This window comes from Meles meles, chromosome 10, assembly GCF_922984935.1.
Source record: "Meles meles chromosome 10, mMelMel3.1 paternal haplotype, whole genome shotgun sequence".
NCBI lineage: Eukaryota > Metazoa > Chordata > Mammalia > Carnivora > Mustelidae > Meles > Meles meles.
This window is the reverse complement of record NC_060075.1, coordinates 85,857,347-85,884,350: the sequence shown is the minus strand read 5'-3', so window position 1 is coordinate 85,884,350 and position 27,004 is coordinate 85,857,347. Positions and strand designations below refer to the sequence as shown.

General features: G+C 39.8%; 1 protein-coding gene across 4 annotated transcripts in view; it reads right to left on the bottom strand.

The window, feature by feature from the left end:
- MAGI2 (membrane associated guanylate kinase, WW and PDZ domain containing 2) overlaps positions 1-27,004 on the bottom strand; it is a 1,383,262-nt gene that overhangs the window by 345,889 nt on the left and 1,010,369 nt on the right. The window lies entirely within an intron of this gene.

The window sequence follows — 27,004 nt, the reverse complement described above, 5'->3', positions numbered from 1 at the left end:
TATCAGATTTTAGAATTCAAGTCAAAAGCATTAATAAGGGGACGCCTGGGTGGCTCAGTGGGTTAAGCCGCTGCCTTCAGCTCGGGTCATGATCCCAGGGTCCTTGGATCGAGTCCCGCATGGCCTCCTTGCTCGGCAGGGAGCCTGCTTCTCTCTCCACCTCTGCCTGCCTCTCTGCCTGCCTGTGCGCGCTCTCTCTCTCTCTCTCCTTCTCTCTGACAAATAAATAAAATATTTAAAAAAAAAAAGCATTAATAAGACTAAGGAACATTAGGGACGCCTGGGTGGCTCAGTTGGTTAAGCAACTGCCTTCAGCTCAGGTCATGATCCTAGAGTCCCAGGATCTAGTGCCACATCGGTGGGGTGTCTGCTTCTCCCTCTGACCTCTCCCTTCTCTTGCTCTCTCCTCTCATTCTATCTCTCAAATAAATAGATAAAATCTTAAAAAAAAAAAAAGAATAAGGAACATTGTAACGATGAAGGTCATAATTTATAATGAAGATATAACGGTAACTATCTGTATGATAAATAATACAAACCACCTTTATAAAACTGTAACTATAGGAATTGTGCGAAGAAATAGAAATATATTAATGACAAATATTTAAGACTGCTCCCAGCTGAAGATAGGTCAAACTGACAAAATGACACACACAGAAGAACTAAATGTAATATAATTAACTAGGAAAATCTTTTAGTTCTCCCCCATCTCTTTTTCCAGTTTTATACCTCCATAATAGGGAATACATATTCTTTTTAAGTACTCACAGAACATTCTCCAAATTGTCTACATATTACATTATAAAAAGTCTTAATAAGTTCCACAAAGCAGAAATTAATACAGTCATCAATGACCATAATGCAATAAAATCTAGACAGTAATAATAAAATCATAATCAAAAGAACTTTCATCTAGAAATTAGAAACTCTAAATAAACAACTTTTGTGCCAAAAAGGAAATGCAAACTGAAATTGTCAAATTCCTAGAAGCAATGAGAATGAAAACACTAAGCAGCAAAATCTGTCAGGTACAATGAAAACAGTGATCAGAGAAAATTTTATGTCTTATATATATGAATAAAAATAATGAAGGTGAATTCCTAATTCAAAAGCTGGAAAAAGAACAACAAAGGAATTTCTCAAGGAAAAAAAAAAAACACAAAAAGAAAGATAAGAGAAAAAATTCATGTTAGATAACTGAAAAATAGTAAAAGTAACCGAAATGCTGTTTCATTTTAAAAATCAGCAAAATAAACATACTAATTTAGGATTAAAAGATAAGTCACATCGAACAAAGTAAGAAAGGACAAAGAGAAACAATCATAAAAACTGTAGAATATTTTGCACAAACATATGCCAACAAAATTGAAGATCTAAACGAAATGCATAATTTCTTTTTTTTTTTTTTTAAGATTTTATTTATTTGACAGACAGATCACAAGTAGGCAGAGGCAGGCAGAGAGAGAGGAGGAAGCAGGCTCCCCGCTGACCAGAGAGCCCGATATGGGACTCGATCCCAGGACCCGGAGATCATGACCTGAGCTGAAGGCAGAGGCTTTAACCCATTGAGCCACCCAGGCGCCCCCGAAATGGATAAATCTTCACTGGGTCCAATCTTGATAAATTCTAATTTCTTAGGAAAATAGAATTTATCAAGATTGGACCCAGTGAAGATGCAGAAATTTAAATAGATTTTTAGTCAGTGTACCATACTAAACTCCAAGTGGGGAAGAAACAAATGAAACAATGTGATAATAGTAGGTATAAATTCCTTTATAAATTGGGTGTGAGGAAAGGCTTTCCTAGGATTCAAACTTGGTGAATTTGAGTACATAAAAGCAACAAAAAATTTCTGTACAGTCCAAAACATCAAAGTCAATGTGACAAAATTAATGACAAACTGAGAGAAAAAGATTTGTGACATATTATCAATGATAAAAAGCTGTTGTCCTTCAAAAAGAACTTCTATTTGTAAAAGATTTATTTAATTTATTTATTTTAAAATTTATGTTATTTATTTTTTATGTTATATTATTTATCTTATTATTTATTTATTTACTTTGAGAAAGAGGGTGAGTGAGTGCGCAAGCAGGGGGAGGGGCAGGAGGAGAGGGAGAGAGAGAGAGAGACGTAGACTGCTTGCTGAGCACAGAGCCCAACTTGTGGCTGGATCTCAAGATTCTGAGATCCTGATCTGAGCTGAAATCAAGAGTTGGCACTTAGCCGACTTAGCCACCTAGGCATCCCCATAAAGAAGTTTTAAAAAGTGAAGGGAAAAAAGGAAAAAAAAAAAAGACTAAAAACTTGACAGAAAAGTGTGCAACTGCCAGGAAAGACAGTTTACAAAAGTATTCACTAATGTCCTTTATACCTGAAAAGATGACCAATTCCCTTATCACAACAGAATTCCAAATTAACACTATATTGCTATACCACTCCTTACTACCAGACTGGCAAAAATTAAAAAGCTTGAGGACCCCCACTTTTCGCAGGGTTGTAAAGGAACTGGCCCGCTTCCACCAGGCTGGTGGATGATCAATATGGTATATCCTCTCTTGAGGGGAATTTGGCATAAAATAGACACGTTACCTTTTGATCCAACAATCCTTCCTCTAAGAAATTTCTCTAAAGTTTCCATTTTAACCACAAAAAAGCCCCACAAACGTACAAAGTTATTCACTGCATTATTATTTTACTAGCAAACTATGGAAGCAAGCTCAATATCCAGTCAGAACAAGTCTTTAAAAACCCCCAAACACAGTCAACACACAGGGTGCACCATTGCAGAGCTGTAAGACCTGTAAGAAAAATCTCTAGTGTCTGCTATAGTGATCTACAGCGAACATTCTGATGCTTATTTAAAAAAAATGCATAAGAAATAGAGCCAGAAACTAAAGAAACTGTTTAATTAAAGGAGGTGGGCATGAGTCAAGGGTTAGAAAAGGGAAGAAGGCTTCTTTACAAACCACGTATTGACGTACATTTATATGAAAAACAAAAACAAAAACAAAACTAAATAAAACAAGATGAAAAAAAATACCCTGAAATTGAATACAAACAAAGCATGAACCAAACTGTACATGAAATTGCTAACCATGCAGGGTTTAAAAAAAAAAAAAAAGAAGGGGGCAAGTATTAGAGAAATTATAGAATTACAGATTTGGGGATTAGGTTTTCATTATACAAAGCCCTAGAAGACAAAAACATTGAGAAAATATCATTGAGGTTCAAAAGGAGAATAACTGTATTTATAACACTGCACAATTTTGGTATGCTTTCCTGACAGAGACTGGGAAGCCTGGTATTAATTTACATTAGTTGTTATGCCTGTGAGTCGCAAGTTTAGGATCCTTTTGAAAGAAAAAGCTGCAGTAACAAAGTTTCAAGAATATGGGGTGGGGTAAACACTAATTGTAGTGATTTAGACCTAAGGCCAGACTAGAATTTACTAATTCAGAGGGGAGGCGGAGTTCTTTCTCTAGAAAGAACAAGTTTGGTGAAATTTTCCCCCACGGACAACTGTTCTTAAACTGACAGTGACCAAAGGAGAGCCCATAGGTTCTTTGGGCATTGTGAAGGCTGCAGAGTGGGTTCCATTCATTATGAGAATCTGACCTTCTAGGTCATCATCATCATCTCAGTACTACTGCAGACACTGGGCATTTGGCTTTCAGTGAAACGTAAGGTGTAAAGTTATCGCAGTAGGCAAGTTACAAAAGCCAGGTAGGTCAAAGCAGGTTGTTTCTTCAGTGAGGCTCTATCAGAGTTTAGCCACCTTTGTGGGACCAGGAATGGCATTTTGGCTTCAGTATGCAAGGTCTTATTTAGAGATGAATCTTGGCTGATGAGGCTAAGAGGAGGAAAAGCTTAGGGAAGAGGTCAGGCCCACAGGAGGAGGCTGGAGAGAGAGAGATTTCTTCCTCCTTAGTTGTCATATTTTCCCCTACAGGAAGGTGAGTCTGCTCTATGGGTTGCTCAGCTCCAGATGCGGAGTGCAGACAGGTGAGAGGTCTTGAACTAAACAGCTCGTACCAGGCTCTCCCATGCTAGAGTCGTCTCTAATTGTTAACTCAGAGTGAACACCGATAAGTAATGGGGGCTTTAAGAATTATTTAGCCACCATTTTCCAGGAAGTCAAGAAGAAGACAGTTTGTGAGAAAGGAAAAAAAATAAAGAAATTTGCTTTAATTCTCCATGTCCCTTATCAGTGAAGATTTTAAAGATTTAGAAAAAAAAATAGCTAAGGTAAATGGGCACATTTTACCATGGTTTCTTTCTTTCTTTTTTTTTTTTTTTTTTAATTTGAGTGGTGGTTGTGATTGCTGTTTTCTTCTTATGCCCCTTAAACGACTGGCTTTCAATAGTATATTCTATGGTTTTGTGCTTCAAAGTGTCCTTGATGAGATTTGGATATATTAGTCTAAGTGAAATTTGCAATTAGTCACTGATGGCATTCCCTAATGTAGCTCTCATAATGTAACATATTCTGAGCCCCTCTTTTCATTCACGAAATATTAACTGCTCATCTACTTAGAGGGAAGCAGCAGGCTAGGGTATAAGAGTGCAGGACGGAGTCTTAGTATCCATGGAACTGATGGTACCAGGCAGAGCCAGCCTTTAAATACTTTCACTAATTATTAATTCATTATATTTTATAGTATGTCCAACTAGGAGAAATACACGTATATCTTATTCTACGTAAACCCTCAGGTAATTTTTGAAGAGCTTGGAATCACAGGTTGTTACATTTCATGGATATAATTCATTACAATTGATTTAAATAATCCTAACGCAGTAAGTCAGCACCACTCTTGTCAATTGGGTATTTTGGGGTGAATTCACACAACAGATATCATTTTTCTACTGGAACAGTTTTTTAAAATTGAATAAATTTGATATATACAAGGAAGTTCTACTATTTAAACTCTCTGGGGACAACTAAATATTGAACATCAATACAGTTAAAGAGTTGGAAAGATGAAATTTAAAATTTACGTATGTTTATTATACTAGATGAGCTGAATTCTACTTAGGAATATGCCCTGATTTCATTTTCTACTTAGTATGCAGCCTCAGAGCATTGTTTAATGAAAATGCCACTTAGACCAGTGAAACGGATCAGACTGAGCCCAGATCTGGGGTTGCAAACTAACGTCAGAAGGATGAGCGAGCTCTCTGTGATGGTGCTGTCTGAGGTCCCTTATACCAATCCTGGGTGCAAGGAAGCACTGTGACAGTTCTACACGCCATTAGATAGTAGCATCATTTTCCTCTTGCCACGACACTCATGGATCCTAAGGGACTTGCCTGCTTTACAGACAAGCAAGCTGGGTATTTGTCAAATCGGGGTGATGTGGGGTTGTCATAGAGTCTCACTTTATCTGGTCTACTGAGCTTTGCGATTATTCTGCCAGAACAAAGTAGTAGTTCATATACATTTTTGAAAAGGACACCGAAAGAGAAAAATCAATAAAAATACTAATTGTCAACATTTTCTGGGAAAAGGAAGGACAAGAGGATAGCTTTCATATTTTCCATTTGTGGTGTGGGATGGTTTTCAACATTAGCAGAACAGGCAGTCTGACCAAGTTCACAGTGCTCTGTCTTATACCTGTTCTAGGTGGAAAAATCCATACTTCTCAGCAGTACCTGTCACAGATAGACCACTGAGTGTCAAAGGTGGTGAGAGTTGAGAAATAAGGCAGGGAACTGCTTTTCCCATACCAGGAAAGGAGGAAGCTGAATATTCAGATTGTAACTGTAACTGAGATTTCTGATTCCCTCCCTGGTATTAATCTAAGACACTGCTGCTGCCTATTAAAATTTAATGACAGAAATGTCCACACACAGACAATAAATTATATTTATAGAGCCAGATGTGTGTGGGGGATTGGCCAAAATAAGTTCCTGTCCAGATTATTTTAGTTAGATCCCGAAGTAGAGATATGGAATCACAATCTCCACCCCACCATATCTTGGCAATACAGTGTAGGGAACTGTGTCTTGACAGGACATAACATCATTTTTTTTTTTTTTAAAGGAGGCTCCATTCCTGGTGTGGAGCCCAATGTGGGCCTTGAACTCAATGCCATAAGATCAAGACCTTAGCTGAGATCAAGAGTCAGATGATTAACTGACCGAGCCACTCAGGGGCCCTGGCAGAAGCATCTTTAAATTTGAGGTGGGTGAATGGTATTAATGTTGCAAACACACCTTAGTTAGGTTACAGTTAATCTCAAGTCATGATAATACCAGCCAGTATCAAAAAGCAACCCAGTGCCCATTAATAGAGACTGTGCCGGCACTGCCTTCATGTATCAGTGTTCACTTCAAACATGGGGTTTTGTTAAAAGGGGGGTGCAAATCCTGAGTTTCCTAATCCACACACAAACAGAATGAAAGGTCATTAGTAAGTTCCTAGCACAAAAGAGGGCAGGACATTTCCCCCAATGATCTGGCCGCTGTGATGGACCATGTATATTCACCTGTTTAGCTCTGCAGTGTTCTCTGCAGTGTTCTCAGACAGAAGGACTGGATTAAATAAAGGGATAGGGCAATGAAATCTCATCCTAATCAAACAAAAATCCTTTTTGCTAAGATTTTAAAAATAAGGGCACCTGGATGGCTCAGTGGGTTAAAGCCTCTGCCTTCGGCTCAGGTCATGATCCCAGGGTCCTGGGATCGAGCCCTGCATCCCGCTCTCTGCTCAGCAGGGAGCCTGCTTCCCTTCCCCTCTCTTTGCCTACCTCTCTGCCTAATTGTGATCTCTGTCAAATAAATAAAATCTTTAAAAAATATTTAAAAAATAAGGTAGTGAGGTATGATATAATAGTATTTTTTAAATAGGGGATTTGGAATTAAAAGCAGGTACTGCATTACTGATCTGCATCACGGTGGAAGGAAACAGAGAAACATAAAAAGAAAGCTGAGGGTCGGGCTTCCTAATGCTATCTACAGAAAAAGACCTGGAACAGAAAACATGACGCCTGATGTGCCTGCAAGGTATCCCGATGCCTAAAACATGGGGAAAATCTTGGAAACTGCTTCACCTCAGTGAAAAATATTACTCTTATAAAGCTGTCAGAGTCGGTCTGAGCTTGGGTTCTCTGGCATGGAAAAAGCCAGTCAATCCCACAAATTAGGCTGCCCTGCAGACGTGTCTAACTTACAAGCCAGGCTTTCAGGAAATGTGAAAGGCCCAAGTGGAGCCGTGATTCGTACCTGTGGTAACACTGGACTGTGTGGAAATCACACAGGCAGTGACAGTGTGATATGAGGTGGGATTCAACAACTTTTTAAGACTCGACATTTTAAAAAGTCAAACTTTTCAACAGTAGGGGCACTGTGCAGAAACAGCACATGGACCCTTTTAGAGGGCCGAATGGTCTAATGGAGGGAATCAATAATTTTTAATCTGTAGCAGTCTTTTGAGGTAAAAAGCACTGGAAATATTGATTTGGACACAGAATATCACTAGCTAAAGTATTAATTGATATGATAATTAGGTCAGGGTCCTAGGTGACATTTTTACTTGTCTTCTAGATTCTTCTCTAAGCTAGCATTGCCAGAATCACCTCTCCTACACACAGGGCATATAGTCCACATATTAACATACCTTTCTTTTTCATGCTTCTCAATAGGTAACTTTCCCTTTATTTAAGCACTTGTTTATTTTAGGAAATTTAGGCCTACTTAAGTGGGGGATCTAAAGAGGGAGAGTTAAGAATCGATGTCTGGGGGCGCCTGGGTGGCTCAGTGGGTTAAAGCCTCTGCCTTCGGCTCAGGTCATGATCTCAGGGTCCTGGGATCGAGCCCCGCATCAGGCTCTCTGCTCCGCAGGGAGCCTGCTTCTTCCTCCTCTCTCTCTGCCCGCCTCTCTGCCTGCTTGTGATTTCTGTCTGTCAAATAAATAAAATATTTAAAAAAAAAAAAAAAGAATCGATGTCTGACGTCCATTCACCTTGGATGGGAGTAGGACACGGAGGTGGAAAGCCCCTGCAGACAGGACTCAGGCTATGGAGTCCTCACAACTCTGGACAAGGGCCAGAACTGTAACTTGGGCAGATGTAAGCCGTTCTGCAACAGACCAGCAAAGACCAAGAACAGCTTCTGACCCCAGACCCTCCTTCACTACCACAGGGATACACGCTCATCTACTACATGGTTCCATCTTAGATAGAAGCAGAGAAGAGACCTGTTGGGGAAAAAAATCTGATAGAGAATTTGAGCTTTAATATTGGCAGGTTAGTGCCTTCCCCTCCCCCACTGCCTCCATAAGGCTATTTTAAACAAAGAGGGCAGAAAAAAGCCCTAAGTTGGCAGGTTCAAATTTTCTTATCCTCCACCAAAATAACCAAGGCTCCAAAGCAAATGATTAGCTATATAAAATTACAGTACATAAAGTATGCTTACATAGGAGTTGTACTTTGCAAATACCAACCCTACGGTAATAGCATTAAGTCAAAATCAAGTTGAGTATTTAAATAGATACATTTGACAGAAATGGTATAGGCATTTGTATCAAACAAAGCTGATTTGAATGTTGGGTTTTCTTGGACAAGCGTCAGTTTTTTTAGCCTGCTCCATGTTACAAGGAATAGAAATGTAGAGTACCGGACGTGCTTAGCACTCAATCGATGTTAGATGCTACTATGACTACTACTACTGCTGGTGCTGCTCTGCCATCACCATCATCATCATCACCGTCATCATCATATCACCATCATCATCATCGCTGTCAGTAGTAACTGTAATAGCAGCCATAGTAGCACCTGATGGCGTAATGGGTGCCGAGGGAACTCAGAGTCCATCCTTAGAGTTTAGGGCAGATAACAATCAGTAGTGGTTTTGCCTCATTATTGGAAGAAGGAGGGTTCCTGAAATTATCTGAAATACGGAAAACAGCTGATGAAAGTGGGTGTGGAAAATGTGGACTGGAAAATTGTTAAGTAGGTGAATCCCTTTCATTCTTTTCTTCCAATGCAAACTTGCCTTGAAGGCTTCAGAAATAGAAGACTGACATTTAGCAGTGGAGCTGATTTTTAGAAGGGACCTGAATTATAAAGAAGATACTCTGGTAGAAAGGGAGGCAACTGGTGTTCATAAGGAAAACTATTTGAAGACAAATGCAATTATGTCTGATTATAATGTTGATATACATAAGTGACTTTTTCCAGAGATATTACGTTCTGGTTTTTTGTTAGGAAAAAAAGTAAAGTGCAAGCACATTTAAAATAGTTTCTTTAAAAAAATGCATCAGAGTTCAAGTGCTCAGAGATGGTTTTTTAAAAAAGAAAACAAGAAACTGTATCAAAATAGCGATGGTACTTAATTCTGCATAAAGAGATCTCGGTGTTTTTTCCCTTCAAAAAAATTAGTTTCTTTATTCACAAATGAAAATCACATCAGGGCTACAAATACAGTCCTTGAAGTAACAACTATAATTAAGATAATAGTGATATTTTCATTAGGACATTCTCTTTGTTTGATCTGGTGACATTTTTCTTTCAATAAAATTTTGTGATTAAAAATCTATTTCTACTCAAAGATCAATTATTGTCGCTCAGAGATAATACTTGAAAATGAAAGAGAAGTCTGTGTTTTAGAATTACTGTTAGAAAAAGGATATTTTTTCCACCTGGCAAATAAATAAAAGGTGACAACCTGCAAGTTACTTTATTGGTGTTGAAAATTAGTATACTATACTCAGCGAACTAATAGAAATACACATGAGACAGTCCAAAAGCTGCTGTGATTTAGGAAGTTCCATGTTCCACAGTGAGACGGGAGAGCTGGAAAACTCAGGAAGCCCAGATATCACACGACAGACTGAGAAGGATTCCATGGGAAGTGAAGAAAAAGAAGCAACAAAGAAAGAGAGAGGAAGAATATGGTACACTACTGAGAAAAGACTTCAGACTACCGAGTTCTGAGGACTACGTCATCACCATCTGCTTCTTCTCCTTCACGGTGAGAAACTATGAGGACAGGGAGCATATCTTACTCATCTTTGTATTCCCCACATCTAATATTCAATGTTCAGCACAGGAATTTGTTGAAGGAATAAATGAGAGCCTGGGCCCACAGTGGCACTGGGAAAGATAAAAGGTCATGAACCTGCATCTGAAGAACAACCTCAGGCTGGGAAGCACAAGAAATTTTGACTTTCTATGACATTAATACCTTAGCGGTGTTGTTATGCTATGTCATGCTATTTATTTTTTAATAGGTTATGTTTCATATGTTATGTTTTTTATTTTTTTCTTTTTCACAAATGTTAATTCAACTTTTAGTGAGGTATTCTTGTGGTGAGAGTGTTTGCCCCATATTTCAAACATTTCCAGACGCGCTGGGTTGGGTTTGAAAGAGAGAAGAAAGAGTTGATATTGGCCATGTTCCAGAAAGCTAACTTCCTACCTTGTTGTTGGCCTACCACAGGTGATGGGATTAAAGTAAATATTTTAGTAAAGAATATGAAAAATAGGCATTAGAGTTTTAGTCATGTTGGTTTTGGTCACACAGATTTTTTTTTTCTTAAAATTTAATTTATTTATTTGACAGGCAGAGATCACAAGTAGGCAGAGAGGCAGGCAGAGAGAAAGAGGTGGAAGCAGGCTCCCTGCTGACCAGAGAGCCCGATGCGGGACTCGATCCCAGGACCCTGAGATCATGACCTGAGCTGAAAGCAGAGGCTTTAACCCACTGAGCCACCCAGGTGCCCCTGGTCACACAAATTTTTTAGTTGTTTTTATTTTCCCTTTATGGATATCATGTACTTTTAATAATGAGATCAATACTATCATTGTTTATATTTTATAATAATATGGATGACATGATACTGTGCAAGATTTTTAAGTTTTCTTAGTTTAATTTTGCAAACAATAACGCATGTACATTTTCAAATTTATTCTTCTATATTTGAGACCTAGACATGATCTTTCATTGAGACAGATCCCAAATTTCTCTCAAACTCTTCCTAGGGGCAATATATTTAAACTCTTATTAGACATAGAATTTATTATAAGAGAAGTTGCCCAATATCACATGTTTTCAGCAAAACACATACAAAAAATGAGACTATTTTGAAAATCATAGGCATGAAAGAAACTTTCAGATCCCATTGGCCTCATTTCCATTTCTTCTGTTGGGCTCTATATTTATGGTAGTGGAGAGAGATATGGATCAATGCCATTTGTTTTATGTTATTCACTCTTTATTCTGCATTTGAACATTGCAAAATTCATTACTCATTTGCACAAGGTTTATTTAATACTGTGCTAAGAATTAGAGATTAAATTTTTCTGCCGAAGAGGTTCAGTATACAAGCATATTTTGGAGATATTGTGGATTTTGTCTAGACCACACCATAAAGCAAATATTGCAATAAAGTGAATACTTTAATAAAGCAAGTGAAATGAATTTCTTTACTTTCCCAGTGCATAAAAACGTGTATTATACTCTACTGTAGTATATTAAATGTGAAGTAGCATTATGTCTGAAAAAATGTACATACCTTAATTAAAAAAATGCTACAACATGCAACCATCATACCAGTCATAATCACTGATCACAGAACACCATAATAAATAATAATAATGGTAAAGTTGAAATACTGGGAGAACTACCAAAATGTGACACAGAAACACTAAGCGTATTTGAAAAATGGCACCGGGGCGCCTGGGGGGCTCAGTGGGTTAAAGCCTCTGCCTTCGGCTCGGGTCATGGTCCCAGGGTCCTGGGATCGAGCCCCCCATCAGGGCTCTCTGCTCAGCAGGGAGCCTGCTCCTCCCTTCCCTTTCTCTGTCTGTCTCTGCCTACTTGTGATCTCTCTCTCTCTCTCTCTGTCAAATAAATAAAATCTTAAAAAAAAAAGAAAGAAAAGAAAAAGCAGACTCATCTTTTTTAAAAAAAAAAGATTTTATTTATTTATTTGACAGACAGAGATCACAAGTAGGCAGAGAGGCAGGCAGAGAGAGAGAGAAAGGGAAGCAGGCTCCCCGCTGAGCAGAGAGCCCGATGCTGGGCTTGATCTCAGGACCCTGAGATCATGACCTGAGCCAAAGGCAGAGGCTTAACCCACTGAGCCACCAAGGCACCACAGATACTCAATAATATCGTTGTTGATATTTTACCTTCATCCTCTACCTTCCGTATTTCCAACTATAAGGTAAATTCATAGATGGTCTGTACTAATACTGTCCCATAGAAATACAACATGAGCTACATGTATAATTTTAAACTTTCTAGTAGCCACATTAGAAAAGTAGAAAGGAAAATGAAATAGGGAGTGCCTGAGTGGCTCAGTCGGTTAAGTGGCTGCCTTTGGCTAAGGTCGTGATCTTGGGGTCCTGGGATGGAACCCTGTGTTGGGCTCCCTTCTCAGCAGGAAGCCGGTTTCTCCCTCTCCCTCTGCATTCCCCTGCTGTGCTCTCTCTCAAATGAATAAAATCTTAAAAGAAAAACATGAAATAGATTTTAATATATTTGCTTTACCCCAATATATCTAAAATATCATATCTCAACAAGTAATCAACATAAGGATAATTTTACGTTATATATTTTACTGTCTGTGAAATTCCATGGGCATATTTTACTCATAGCACATCTCAGTGTGAACCAGCCACATTTCAGGTGCTCCATAGCCACGTGTAGCTAATGGCTACCAAACTGGAGGACACGAGTCTACACTTTCTAATTGACCAGGGTTAAGATTCACAAGAGGCAGTGCATATGTAAGAGGTAGTCAGCATATGGTAGGACTTTGATTAGTAATCCCAGCATCATTTCCACCCTTTCTCCCTCTCTCCTTTCCTCAGGCACCTACGTATCAAAGATAAATTAGAAGCTGTGGAACTTGTCCCCAGTTCCAGTCCCCAACTCCCAATATAGTGAGGTGGAAAAAGCAATGAGTAGATACATTACGGTATATTATAATTGCTGTAAAAGAGAGACAGTGTTTATAAAATTAGGAGTAAGGATAAAGGAAGGAGTCACTCTGAGATATCTGCAGTGGTCTGGGCCAGGAATTAAAGCAGGAAAGTCACACAATCCATGTCATGACAGTTTCCCCAGCTTCAGTGAAGAACACTCTTCCTAGCTCATTTCTGGCACCAAAGTGCAAGGTCCCCAGAGGGCCCGCTCTGGTAACACTAGTGATCTGTGATATACTAGAGGAAAACCAGCTCCCAAACTGCTGTGATTAGACATAAAAACACAAATGCACCTCAATAAAACACACAGCTGCACTTCCTTTTATTTCCTATCTGGTCCAACTGGTTGCAAGGGACTTGTCCTGTATTTTTGTCAGAATGCAAATCCTTCTTCAAAGGATGATTAGAGGCAGTACCTCAGTTTTCTTGCCAACCCAAACCCATTTGTAGTTAGTAACTTGACTCACTCTCTCCTCAACTACTGTGGAAAGCTTTAGGAAATCTCCCTAGTCCCCGTGGAGTCTGCCAGCCTCATATTGTGACCCAAAGATAGTGAGCAAATTGTGAGAGGAATTTTCTAGTGTTGCGAAGTTCATATAAGAAAACCCTGAAAGACTCTTTACTCATTTTCTAAAATAACTTGGATTTAAAGAGCTAAAAATACTTTTCAACAAGAGCTGACTTACTATCCATTAGGTCTTTCTCAAAGTCTGTGTACCTAATGGTAAATCAGATAAAGAGTAAAAATGTCCACCCTTTGACAGATGCCCACTTCATGAACTCAGTGTGTAGAGCACCATAGGAACAGAACCCAAATCTAGTTCAGCCTAAAGGGGAATGCAAGGCTGGATGCTTTCTCCAGACCCTTCCTTTCCGCAGGACCTCAGAATTCCTACCTGCACTGAGTTTATGGAATACTTATTTCCAAATAAATTCACACTATTTTTTTTTTTTACCTTTAGTGATGGCCTCTTACAGTGTATTTGGAAAAGTATAAAATATTGCTAAATCTGAACAGATAGGAAGATGTCACTGCTTCTTCTGAAAAGGGTTTTATGGACTTTTTCTGTGCTCTGAGCCCATAACATTCAACATAATACGGAAACACCTAGAAAATTCCTGTAGGTATAATTTTATCTGGCGGCAGTGAGTATGGTGACATAGTCATGAATGGACCCTAGAGCTGTGTAGGAATATGTGGATGGACATGGAATTCTTCTTTTGATCTTAAAAGTGTTCATATTAGAGCTCATAGTTTTATCGTTACCATGACTACAGTAAATTCTTTTTTTATCAGCAATTTGATATTTTTATTTTATTTTTTATGGTTAACATAGCATTAGTTAAATAATGGGGGGGGTATCTAACTAAAAGGAGCAATGGGTATGGCTTAAGGGGTAAGCACAGTAGCTTTTGTGCTCTGGTTGTGAGTGTTGGTGGCTGCTGGGCAACGGAATCAGACCTGCAGGGGACCGGAGGTCTTGGAGTCTGGCCAGTGCACCCTTGCTCCCTTCTTGGGCTTCTCGGGTTTCAGGGGAGCCTTTGGCCCTTGAGGGCATTTGGAGGCTGTGCCTGGAACAGCAGGAGCAGGAGGCCCCCCGGAGACAGGCTGGACCTTGGGCCCAGAGTTGGCCAGCTTCTGCCGGAGGCAGCGGTTCTCTTCCTTGCAGCTTCGGAACTCTCTCTCTGCCCACAGAACAGCCTTCTGGCTCTCCTCACTTCTTTCTTCAAACAGGAGGCGCTCCCGGTCGTGAAAAGAGGCGATGGTCTGCCATTCTCGGAGCAGGTCGTTGGCCATGGTCCTATAGAGGCATAAATTCCAGCGGGCAGCATCCACCTTCCTGCGCACCTTGGCAAGTTCGTTGTTTACTTGCAGGCAGCGTGCCTTCTCCTCCATCATCTTCCTCTCGAGGTGCTCGATGTGCTCTTCGCACAGCTTAGGCTCTGCCTCCAGCTTCAGGCGCAACTTCTGAATCTCACGATCCAGGAGCGTGTTTTGAAGGTGGAAAGATCCTTGCCCGGCTTGCTGGATTGTTGTTTTTCTTGGGAGCTCTTCATTCTTCTGATGTTCCTTCTTCAGTGCCCTGGACGGCTTTCCTTTCTTCACGGGGCTCCCACCTGAGGGCACATGGCCAACGGAGGAGCCAGTCTCCATCTCCCCGCTCGAGCCCCCACCTTCCAGATGATCTCTAACGAGCTCTATCAGATGCATCAGCCTCAGGAGGATCTGGCTGAGGGTGTGGTGTTGGCTGTGGCCCTCACCGGTGGCCCGGCGCCGCACTCCTCCATCAGGAAGCTCTGGCCTGCCTGCCTCCGCTGCCTCTTCCTGCGCTCTGTGTCCACAGCTGCCAGTGTCTTGAACCAGCGGGTCTGCACGTCCCTGCAGATCGGGGCTGTCCTTGAAGCCCTCTGGTATTTTCCCCGCAGGGGGTTCTCCATCTTCCTGTGATGTGCCAGAGATGGGATTTTCATCATTCGGCTGGTGAGGGCTCTTCAACAGCCTTTCCCGAACTCCCTTCAGCTGTTGCCTAGCGTTTTCCAATGTAAAGTACCCGACATCTTTATTCAGGGCAGCCAGAGCAAGGATCTGTAGTGGGAGAGGACTGGCCTTCTGCTCAGATGGTGCTTCGGCTCCACAGGCTTGTGCCTCCGCTTCTGTCTTCTCCCTAACTTCTCCAGAGAGTTCGTTGTGGACACGCTGCCCCTTTCTTCTTCGTCCGCAGAGTCCAGTCTTTACGATGAACACCACCACTGCAGTGCACAGCAGGATCTCCCAGCGAAACCCAGAGACTCGTGGCACATGTGGCAAACGTTCGCGTATCACCAGCCCAGCAGCCCACAGCTGCTCCAGGACAGCCCACAGCTGCTCCAGAACTGTGTGGGGAGACATTTTGGGGGCCACCAGCTGGCTCCAAAGAGCCTTGTGGCTTTGTCTCCGATCACCAGTGTCCTATGGGCCACTAGTAACTGCTTGGAACCCCTACGAGGGTTCCGTCTCCAACGCAAACCAGTGCCTGGCAACAGGACCTGACAATAGTTGGGGTGGGGAGGGGCGCCTGGGTGGCTCAGAGGGTCAGAGGTCAAACCTCTGCCCTTGGCTCAGGGTCCAGGGATTGAGCCCCACCGCTCAGCGGGGAGCCGCCACTCCCTCCCCTCCGGGCTGTCCACCACTCTGCCTACCCGTGATATCTCTCTGTCAAATAAACAAACAAAATTCCCCTCCCCTCCACAAAATAGTTGGGGTGGAGGAGGGGTACCTGAGTTCTAGCAGACCCAACTCTTCCTCTGTTCATGGCACGGACAGAAAGGGAGACTGACTACTTACACAGTGCATGGGGGACATAAATGGGTAGCCTGGAGCTGGGGCTACCATCAACCCAGCTGACACCTAGAGGGTCATAGCAGGGCGATGTCATTTTCATCCTCTACATGTGTGTTAGGCCCACCCCTGCGTGAGGCTCATCCCCACTCCCCATTCACAGAAGCCTCGTCCCAGAGATCTCCTCCCTCTGAGGCTCCCGTCTGTCTTTGTCTTTTGTTGGTGTGGGAGAGGTGGGGTGCAGCAGCACCGGACTGAACCGTGTCCCCAGAGGTACCCACCAAGAGATTAGGCTTTCAGTTGTAACAACACGCAAGAAAAAAAAAAAAATGGTCTGAGATTTTCGTGGATGCTTAGTAGAGCCTGTTTTCCTCATTAAATCCATGTCTTCTCGGAAGCAGGTGAATGTCTGTGGAGGTTTTCCTTCACCCTGAAGAAATTATTTTATAGGTTTTGCATGGCAGGTGTATCGGTAACAAAGTCCTCACTTTTTGATCTATGAGAGTCTTTATTTCTCTTGCATTTTGAAGGATAACTTCAGAAGTGATGGATTCTTTAATTTGGTGGTTTTTTTTTTTGTTTTTTTTTTTATTCTACTCCACTCCTTGGTTGTAGGATTTCTAAAGGGAAGTTTCTTTGCAGTCTTGTCTGTGTCTCTGTGTAGGTAAAGTGGTTTTCCCACTGGATCCTTTCCCCTTTTTGTTGTTTATTTGATCTCCTGCAGTTTATGATATGCCTATGTACAGATTTCATTTTTAGCCTTTACTTATTTAAGTAATCTCTTCACCTAACATGGGGCTTAAGTTCATGACCCCAAGATCAAGAGTCACGTGCTCTTCTGACTGAGCCAAACAGATGTCCTCCTTTGAACAGATTTTTTGGTATTTATTGTGTTTAGTTGTTCTCTGAACCTCCTGGATCTAGCTACAGTAAGTTCTTAACAGTACAAAATGTTTGTCATGTGAGAAGATGACTCTTCTGACTGAAAAAAATAAAAACCTGCATCTATCATGGTAGCTTACTATAAAGCTTTGTTTATATAATATCAAAATAAAAGAATTGTTCATTGTTATAATACATATAACGATCTATGAGAATGGTTAGTATCAAGTTTCCTAAGGAAAATGACATTCAGTCTTTCTTCCTCATGGGAAAGTCATAAATCAGTATGTGTCAGCCAGTAGCAACAGTTCAAAATCATACTTTTCCAACAAAAATTGTTTTGCTTTATTGTATTTTATAGGTCCAGAGAGAAAAATATGGATTTAATTTTATGTCCACATTTTATTTATTTATTTTTAAAATTTTATTTATTTATTTGACAGACAGAGATCACAAGTAGGCAGAGAGGCAGGCAGAGAGAGAGGAGGAAGCAGGCTCCCTGCCAAGCAGAGAGCCCAATATGGGGCTCGATCCCAGGACTCCGGGATCGGGACCCGAACCGACGGCAGAGGCTTTAACCCACTGCACCTCCCAGACACCCCTATGTCCACATTTTAAAAGAAAAATGTGAGTTCTGCATTTGTGTTTGCAGCTTAAAAGCATTTGAAATCAAAATTACACATAAACTTTCTATGAATCAAGGTGGAAAATACCTAGCTGCTAGTTATGAGAGTTGAATTTAAATCCTGTTCTCTCTTTCGAGGACGTTATTATCATCTGTGTTAAAATAGAGCTGGAGATAGGGAAAATCGAGAGGCTGGGTCATGAGCTCCTCTGTTCAAAAACAAGAATTCAAATGTCTTTTTGAAAAGTCTCAAATTTTTTTCTTGGTCAGTAATATATCTATCACCTGTCTCTTTATTGTGCGCTCTATTTCCAGGTTGAGATAGCCATTTTCAGTAAAAAGAATTTAAACTTACACAATTATTTTTTAAGCTTTTACATAGAGTTAATAATTACACAAATACTTTTTATCTCTGACCCTCTCACTGAAGGCAATTCTAAATTGCACTGTTTCATGAAATTATTCACCAATTCCCAACATATCTGTGTACTATAATATTTTACTATTCAAAAAGGCACAAGTATTTTCCAGACACATGGTACAGATATTCACCTAAAATACATCTTATTGTCTTTTACAGACAATTATCCACATATAGGTTTTAAGTAAACTTTTTTTTTTTTTAAAGATTTAATTTATTTGACAGATCACAAGTAGGCAGAGAGGCAGAGAGAAAGAGGGAGAAGCAGGCTCCCCGCTGAGCAGAGAGCCCGATGCGGGGCTCGATCCCAGGACCCTGAGATCATGACCTGAGCCGAAGGCAGAGGCTTAACCCACTGAGCCACCCAGGTGCCCCTTAAGTAAACTTTTGTAAGTCAAATATGCCAATGGAAAAAAGTCTAATTTGCAAAGCTTATTAACAATTGTTCAGAATTCTTTTAATGGATAAAAATATGGGTTTATGTAGTGTTATACTCAATTATTTCAACAGCTTATTAAGGTGATTGTTTTTTAACAACAGGAGTATTTTGGTTTAAAAAGCTAAAATAGTTTTGTGTTTAAGACAAATTCTCAGTGTTGACATATTTTCTGTAATTGTTATGCTTCTCTAATATTACATAACTATGTTTGACACAGTACACAATTTGAAAAGGCATCTAAAGTCTATAGTTTTGAATGAGATTACCTTGTGTATTTTGAAATATTCTTGTGTGAGTTCTGAATAGGAAATCAGTATAAAACAAAAAGGACCTGGGGTGTCTTGGGTGGCTTAGTCATTAAGCATCTGCCTTCGGCTCAGGTTATGATCCCTGGGTCCTGGGATGGAGCCCAGCATCTGGTTCCCTGCTGGGCCGGAAGCCTGCTTCTCCCTCTCTCACTGCCCCTGCTGTGTCCTCTCTCTCGCTGTGTCTCTCTCTGTCAGATAAATAAATACAATCTTAAAAAAAAAGCGGGGGGGACTTACTCAATTTCATAGAGAAAATGATCAAAAGATAATATATACCATCTATGTCTTTGGTGTATGAACTATGTATTGAGTTTTTTACATTTTAAAGATATATCTTTAATGGACTGATTTTTGTCCCTATTGAAATAGCTATCAGAACCAAAAACAATTATGTTTCAGAAAAAAATTATTTCAGATTTTGCCTCAGAAACTCGCTAATACAAGTTTTGGCACTGAAAATAGTATAAGTAATACTTTATAACTTAAAATGAAACTAAGCCTATATAAGTTAAAAGTTGAATCTGGAAGGAAAAAATGCCTTTTCCTCTACCCATCTCAGGTTCATTGACTGAGGCCCTGCAAATTAGATTGGCAAAGGATGAACAAGGGAAAAAACAAAAGTTGTTTATTTCCAGGTGCCTCCTGCATTTATGTGGAGTACTCAGTGGTGAGGAATTCAAAGGGGTGGGTAGAACTCATTTGATCTTCATGGCAACTCCATGTGGGAATGGGGGGATAGTCTTTTACTGCACTAGGCTGTTACTTTATTTGCCAAATGAAATTCTTTTTGATGAGGGTGAGAAATGGTCGAGCTGGAATCCCTTTGAAGAGAGGGTTCCTTTATTGATAGTCTCTCTTAGAATTCCCAGTGTCCTGGGGTGCCTGGGTGGCTCAGTGGGTTGGGCCTCTGCCTTTAGCTCAGGTCATGATCTCAGGGTCCTGGGACTGAGCCCCCCACTGGGCTCTCTGCTCAGCAGGGAGCCTGCTTCCCCCACCCCCACCCCTGCCTGCCTCTCTGCCTACTTGTGATCTCTGTCTGTCAAATCAATAAATAAAATCTTAAAAAAAAAAAAAAAAAGGAAAGAATTCCCACCCAGTGTCCTAAATATTGGTAAGAAAATGGAGAGAGCCACATGCAAAGAAGGATCTGGCCAACTGTGCATCCCCCTTTATGACGCATGCTCCAGAACTCTGAAATAATTTCCACACTGTTCTTCAGGAAGAGTCTAAATTCAGTGTTTTTAAATCTTTCGGTATTGCATTTCCTTGGTCTGCAATAGACGTAGTGAATATCTGCTTTGGTTGTACAGAAAGACATCATCATACAGCACCCCAGCTAACATTAGAGTCATAATATAATCATCAGTATTTATGTAATAACACAGGTTATATTTATGAGGACACTCGGAAACATTAGAAACTAAAAATTCTTCTGGCCCTCATATGACAAGAAAATATGGATGTACTTGGAAGTCTATTTCATTTTATTTGAATTATAATGCCATCTGCCAAAACTCACTCTCTCAAAAAGTACGGCTCTGACGGCATCAGAAAGGAACTTTGTGTGAGAAATAGGCATCTGTTTTTTTACTTAATTTATAAAAGACACATTTCGTTTGCATTCATAAGGGCATTCTGCAAATTTACTACCCAATTAATATGTCATTCTGTGACGATGACAGAATAATCAGATTCTTAAATGAGTCTCATTTCTTCTATTTTACCTTTTAAAGCATGAAAAGATTATATGGTGTAGCACAGAAATTTACTCTTTCAATTTACAGTAATGTCATCTTTTCTCAATGAGGATGACACTACCAGCAACATCTGGGCCTTTAGCTTCAGGTAATTTCTAATAATGATAGCGAATTTGTGCCCCATCGTCCCTGCCTGGTTCTTACTGTGATAGGAAGTTTGTACATTTGTGAAATAATGAATAGCATTTACCTCGAGTTAGAGACTGTGGAAGAGAATGAAAGAAATTAAGTTTCAGAGAATGGGGTCCAAAATCATAAATTCTTTGAAAGTGAGTGGTGAGAGCTAAAACCGGTCAAACGTCTGTCCAGCTCTTCTGCAGAGATACAGAGAAGACTCTGTACTTAGCATGGTAGATACGGTAGAGGGGATACACGGACAGATAAGATCTTCACCTCTGAATAATTTATAGTCTACTCCAAGAGGTAAGAACATATAATGTAAAAATGGAAACAGATCCCTAAAAAATATTTAGGAATGAAGGTGCAAGGTGCAGGGGTGACTTAGTATATATAAATGTTGTATGATTTCACAGTAAGTCTGTCTTTAATTTTCAAACGCTTCAGGACCTCATTGATTTTCAAGCAGAATCATGAAGGAAGCCAAGAATGGGAGTAAGGTAATACTTGGGAACAAATGAGCTGAGTTCAGGCATAGGTTAGGGAGAAGTAGGTGGGGAAGGTGTAGTTTTGCAGGGAATGAACATGGTAAGGTATGTACATTGTAATATAATTATCTATTTGGAGGAGCAATTTTATGTTAGAAAATAATAAAGGGAAAGGCTGTATATGTAATGTAGATCAATTGATGTATGTTTTAAAAAGTAAACTCTACCTCCAGGGTGGGGTTCAAACTCACGGACCTCAAGATCAAGAGGAGCAAACTCTATGGATGGAGCCTGAAGCAATGTTTGTGAATACTGGGTTGAAGAGTCTTAAGTAATTAGAAACCATGGCTGTGTCCAAAAAAGGCGAGGGGGGGGGATATATTTGGGGAAAACCTTAAGTAGGTACTTGCATTCTTGATATTTGTACCATTCATATAAAGCACATACCCACAACCATGCTTACAATAAAATAGAAGAATGCATGATTAGAAGAAGGAGGTAATGAGTTGGTTATTCAAGGGGGCACCTGAATTTCTGTGGCTGCCCTGATTTAAGCCCTCTTTCCTATATTTTATTTCCTATATTTTCTTGTATTTTTCTCCATAGCACCAATCTTAGTGGGAGTGGGGTGCTATGTCCAACTACAGAAGATGAAAAGCTCAGATACTTGATTTCTCTAGAAACTTGAAAACGAGGATATGGACCTGTTTTTTTAATCCAGATTTGGACAATCCAACACAACCACCTGAAATTTTGAATCTGGAGTTTGTGATGCAAAGCAGCAGCAACAGTGAAGAATTTATTCTAGTGACGGAAGAGACTGCTACAGCCGGTTCTGGGGGCGGCCACAGCAGCGTGGCCAGACAGAGCAGTGTCTTTCTTGGCCTGTCCTTGATGACCCTGGTTGAGATTCTAGCTAGGAAAATTCCTTTGTTTTTTCTTCTTTTCCAAGCCTGCTTCCCACCCCCACACCCCTTCCCTACCTTCTTCATGATTCTGTAAACTTCCCAAAGCCTTTCAAAAAAATTCATTTTCTGCATAAAAGCAGAATCAGTTTCTATGTCTGTACTTAAGAACTCTGATGAATATATTCCGGGCAGGAGATGATTAGGATCCTATTTGGGGACAGTGATGATGGGCAGAATGAAGAAAGGACACAAGTGAGAGACACCTACAGATCTGGTAACTGGCAAGACATTGCTATTCTGTTCCTGCTTCATGACACTGTTTGCTGGAATATGTGCATGACATTGCCTAAGGGATAAAACAGAGTGAAACAAAATATTTGCAAGTATATACCCCAACGGATTCATAATAAAGTGTTTGTGGAACATGAGGATATAATGTCTGTAAGTGTGATATTTCTTCAGAGGATAGAGTAAACTGGAGGAGTAGTGGTAAACATAAATGATTTTTTAAAATAAAAATGTCTTTCTATAGAAGGAAAGAGTGAAGCTTTCATGAGTCACTATACTTTTCAGACTCTGTATATGCTTCTGAGAACCATGCTAATTATTGTTTTCATTGACTTTTTGGCCTTACATCAGCACCTATTGCCTAAATTTCAACATGGCTGAAACTGTATCACAGTCCTTATACCCCAACAGGTTTCCCACTGACTGGTTCTGTCTTAGTGATCAGCATTGCAGTTGTCCGATGCCCAAACAAGAAAGAGACCCAGCATGAATTTCTGTCTCTTCCTTCTGATTATTCAATAAGTTCTTTATTCCACTCCTTAATCATCTCACATAGAACTCCTCTCCCCTCCATTACTGTGATTGTTGCTAACATCTCATTTCTTACCTGGAACTTTGCAGTTATTTCCTAATTGGTCTCTTTGCCTCTTCCTTATCTCTTCCAATCCACCGTATTTCCTACTACCATAGTGCACATTCAACAAATGCAGTCTTTGCCTCTTCCTTACCCCTTCCAATCCACCCTATTTCCTACTACCATAGTGCACATTCAACAAATGCAGATTCGTTCATTCATTTCCCCGTCTAGAACTCCTTTGGTCCCATTCATTCCCTTTGCTTTCTAGTGAGCATGCCATACTATGATCTGCCATGATCTCATCTCTCCAAGAATATCTCCTTTCCTACATAAACCTTTTGTGCTCAGACTTTTCTTCATGCTCAGGATCTACAACAGTCCCTTGACTCTTGGTTTTTATATATGCTGTATCCTTTGTCTGGAGTCTGCTTCTTACTTCCTTTTCCTGGCCAAATTCTGTCTTCTATGATTCAGATAAGTTCCTGCTTAAAAGTGTCCCTTGACCATCATTCTTAGCAGGTAGCCATGAATATATTTCTATAACCCAGGCTCAAATGTTACAGCCTTTATCAATTGTAATATAATAGTTGTTTTTCTCATCTTTCTCCACCATTAGATAGTGGGGACTGGGGGAACCACATAGTTCATTGATTTTTGTATCTTCACACCTCAATGAGCTTTGTATTTCTGGCATCTAGGCTTTGCCCAATTCATATATACATATATTGTTGTAGGGATGAAAAGAGCACATATTCCTTATGAACTCTGGAACAATTTTTATAGCTACACTTTGGTTAATTTTATCATCAAAAACCAGTACTTTTTACAAAGGTGAGGGAAGGTCTAAGGTATTTTCATTACCCAGCACTTGGTCTACAAAAAACCTGGATCTGTAAGACACAATATATCATTGTTTCCAAATCTTTAATAGTCAAAATGTTAGATCTTTTGAAAGAGGAGGATAATTTATTAAGCAACATTCCTGCCCCAAAGGGAAGGAAAGTTCAGAAAGGTGCCTTGCCTTTTCCTCCAACTTCAGAACAGATTTTCACAGACAGGGTCCTTTAGTAGCTCTTGTTTAATGCAAATATCTCTTGTACTATGGGAAAAACAGAAGAGAAAGTGGGGGTGGGGTGGAGTACAGATAAAATAGAAGGAATAAGAGATTATGAGATAAACAGATTAAGAAAAATCCTTAAAATTTTAAAGTCCACTGAAAAGAGAAGGGAAGAGAGGAGACAAGAGAAAGTCCCCCAGCTCCATGCCTACTAAGATTCAACCTCAACAGAAAATTGGTATTGTCTTCAGCTTTTGGCTTCTTTCCCAGTGTTCTGTTCAAAGAATCCCCTCATCTTCATCATCCAGCTCTTCAAGGTCAAAAAACATTCCCAAATAATCAGGCTTTGACTCAGTCTGTGTGGCAATTGAACTGTTTGCCCCTTCACAGTTCAGTATGGGGAGAGGACAGAAATGACACAGAAACTCTGGGATCTAGCATTATAGATACTTTCCTAGTTACTTAACATATTTTCAACCTCAGATTAACTTGGAATACCATACTAAAGAGAAAAAGTTCTATACAGGTGTTATTATTTTTAATAACATGATAATTTTCTACTATGGACGCAGTTTTCCTACTAAAAAGAACTTGGAAGACTTATCATGACATTGAAAAAAAATATCAAGAACGATGAAAGTGCAAATATATTCTTCTTTTTTTAACTGGAGAGTTTTTTATTGAGGTATAATTGACATTGTATTACTTTTAGATGTACAACATAATTGATACTTGTATATATGTGAAATGATCAGCCCAAGTCCAGTTAATATCCTTCACTATACATCATGGTAATTTTTTTCTTGTGATGAAAATTTGTAAGATCTACTCTCTCCGCAAACTTTCAAATGTGCGAAGCAGCATAGTCGCCATGCTGTACATTATATCCTCATGACATTTATTTTATAACTGGAACTTTGTACCTTTTGACTCTTTGAGCCATTTTGCCCACCTCTCAGTCCCTGCCTCCGAAAACCATTAGTCTGTTCTCTGTATCTATGAGCTTGTTTGGTTTCATTTTGGATTCCACATAGAAGTGACATTATATAGTGTTTTCTTTCTCTGCCTGGCAATTACATTCTTAATCATTTGTTTTGTATAAAATGGATACAGAAATACAGTATGGGACTAAAAATAGATACCCAAGATCCAGAAAAAAGTTCATGGAAAGTCATGTTAATTCTAATAAGAACGCAGAGATCATGGACAATACTGTCTACTGAAAATAGAGCAAAACATTTTTCCATGAGAAAGAGAACACTCTTGAGTGTTGGAATAGCCTCCTTATCACTGCTGAATTGCTGGGTCTAGTCCAGTGCCAGCAACATAGTAGGTAGTCAAGAAACATGAATGGAATGAATTAGGAAATTTAGAGAGAGTGTACCAATAGTTTTAAAGTAGCTTCTTAAGGTAAGTTTAAAAAGAATCAAGATAAAATATAATCCCCACATAGCAAAGTGATTAAGGAAAGAACAAGCCAGGTAAAATCATACTCCATAAAAACAAACCAAAAACCTCCCACAAAACCCTCTAATGTGATTTAGCAAAAAATCCAAACTCCATACCAGAGCCTACAAAGCAATCCATTCCTGCTGACCTCTCCAATTTCATGTCCCAGCATTCTCTGCCCTGTACTCTTACGTCCACCACACTCGTTTTCGTTGGTTTTGTTGTTGCCATCGTTATTTGCCCTGTTCTTCGCTGGATGTGTCAGACCAGATTCCACGTTAGGGCTTTTATCTCTGCCCTTTCCTTCACCTGGAATATTCTTCCTTCGATACTTTTATAATCAACTCCTCATCATTCATGTCTCCTCAACTACCACAGGTCAGAGCGCCTGACCGTGCTGTCTAAAATAGCTACCACCTTCCCTTCACTCTATGCAATACCCTACTTTATTTTTCACCATATGAAATTTTACTTTTTTTTTTTCCTGGTTTCCTTGATCTATATTCCACTTGAGCTCCATGATCTCTAGATACTAAGTAAATGCGTTTGGTATGAATGAATGAATGAGAGCAATCTAAAATATTATGAAAGTATGTAGAAGTACAAAGGTTGATATAATGTTAGAAAAGATCATTGCATGTAGAATCCAGAAAAGAACAGGGCATTAAATCTTTGTTCTTGGCCCTAAGAAAGAGAGTTCTATTAGGTATATTTCTTGATTAGTGTGGTATTGTGCAAAGGGATACCCCAAATAAATAACACATATTTCTCCTAGTTTCCTAGTTAGGAATTCAACTTTCAGGTACAATTAATTTGATGTGACCTTGGAGCATGCTGAGTATGACATCCCAGAACATGATAACCCTAGGATATAAAATGATGCAGAGAGATGGAAATGGTTATTTTAATAGCTGGCAACAGACCTTTTTTGTTTTTTTGGCAACAGACTTTTTTTTTTCTTTTAAAAGATTTTATTTATTTATTTGACAGAGAGAGATCACAAGTAGACAGAGAGGCAGGCAGAGAGAGAGAGAGAGAGAGAGGGAAGCAGGCTCCCTGCTGAGCAGAGAGCCGGCAACAGACTTTTCTTATGAGGATGTTTATACAAAGGAAAATACTGGAATAGATTTATTTATTATAAAAAGCAAGGCCCTATGAGTTTTACCTTTTTTTAAGAAAATCATGGGGAAAAAAAAGGAAAGCTAAACTGCTCTGCATGAGGAATGAAGATAAACTTAAAAGAAGGGAAAGAAGCAGCAGACGATAACTGAACCTATGAAAACATATTGATGCCAAGGAGCCCAGGTAATTGTAAATTTTTTTTTTCTCCAAAGGAAAGGAGAAATAAGCCTTGACCATGTGCTTTAAAGCAGTTTATGTCATTCTGAAGACCCTGACCTACTCCACGCTCCCTGCTAACCTCCAGCTGGGAAAGTCAGG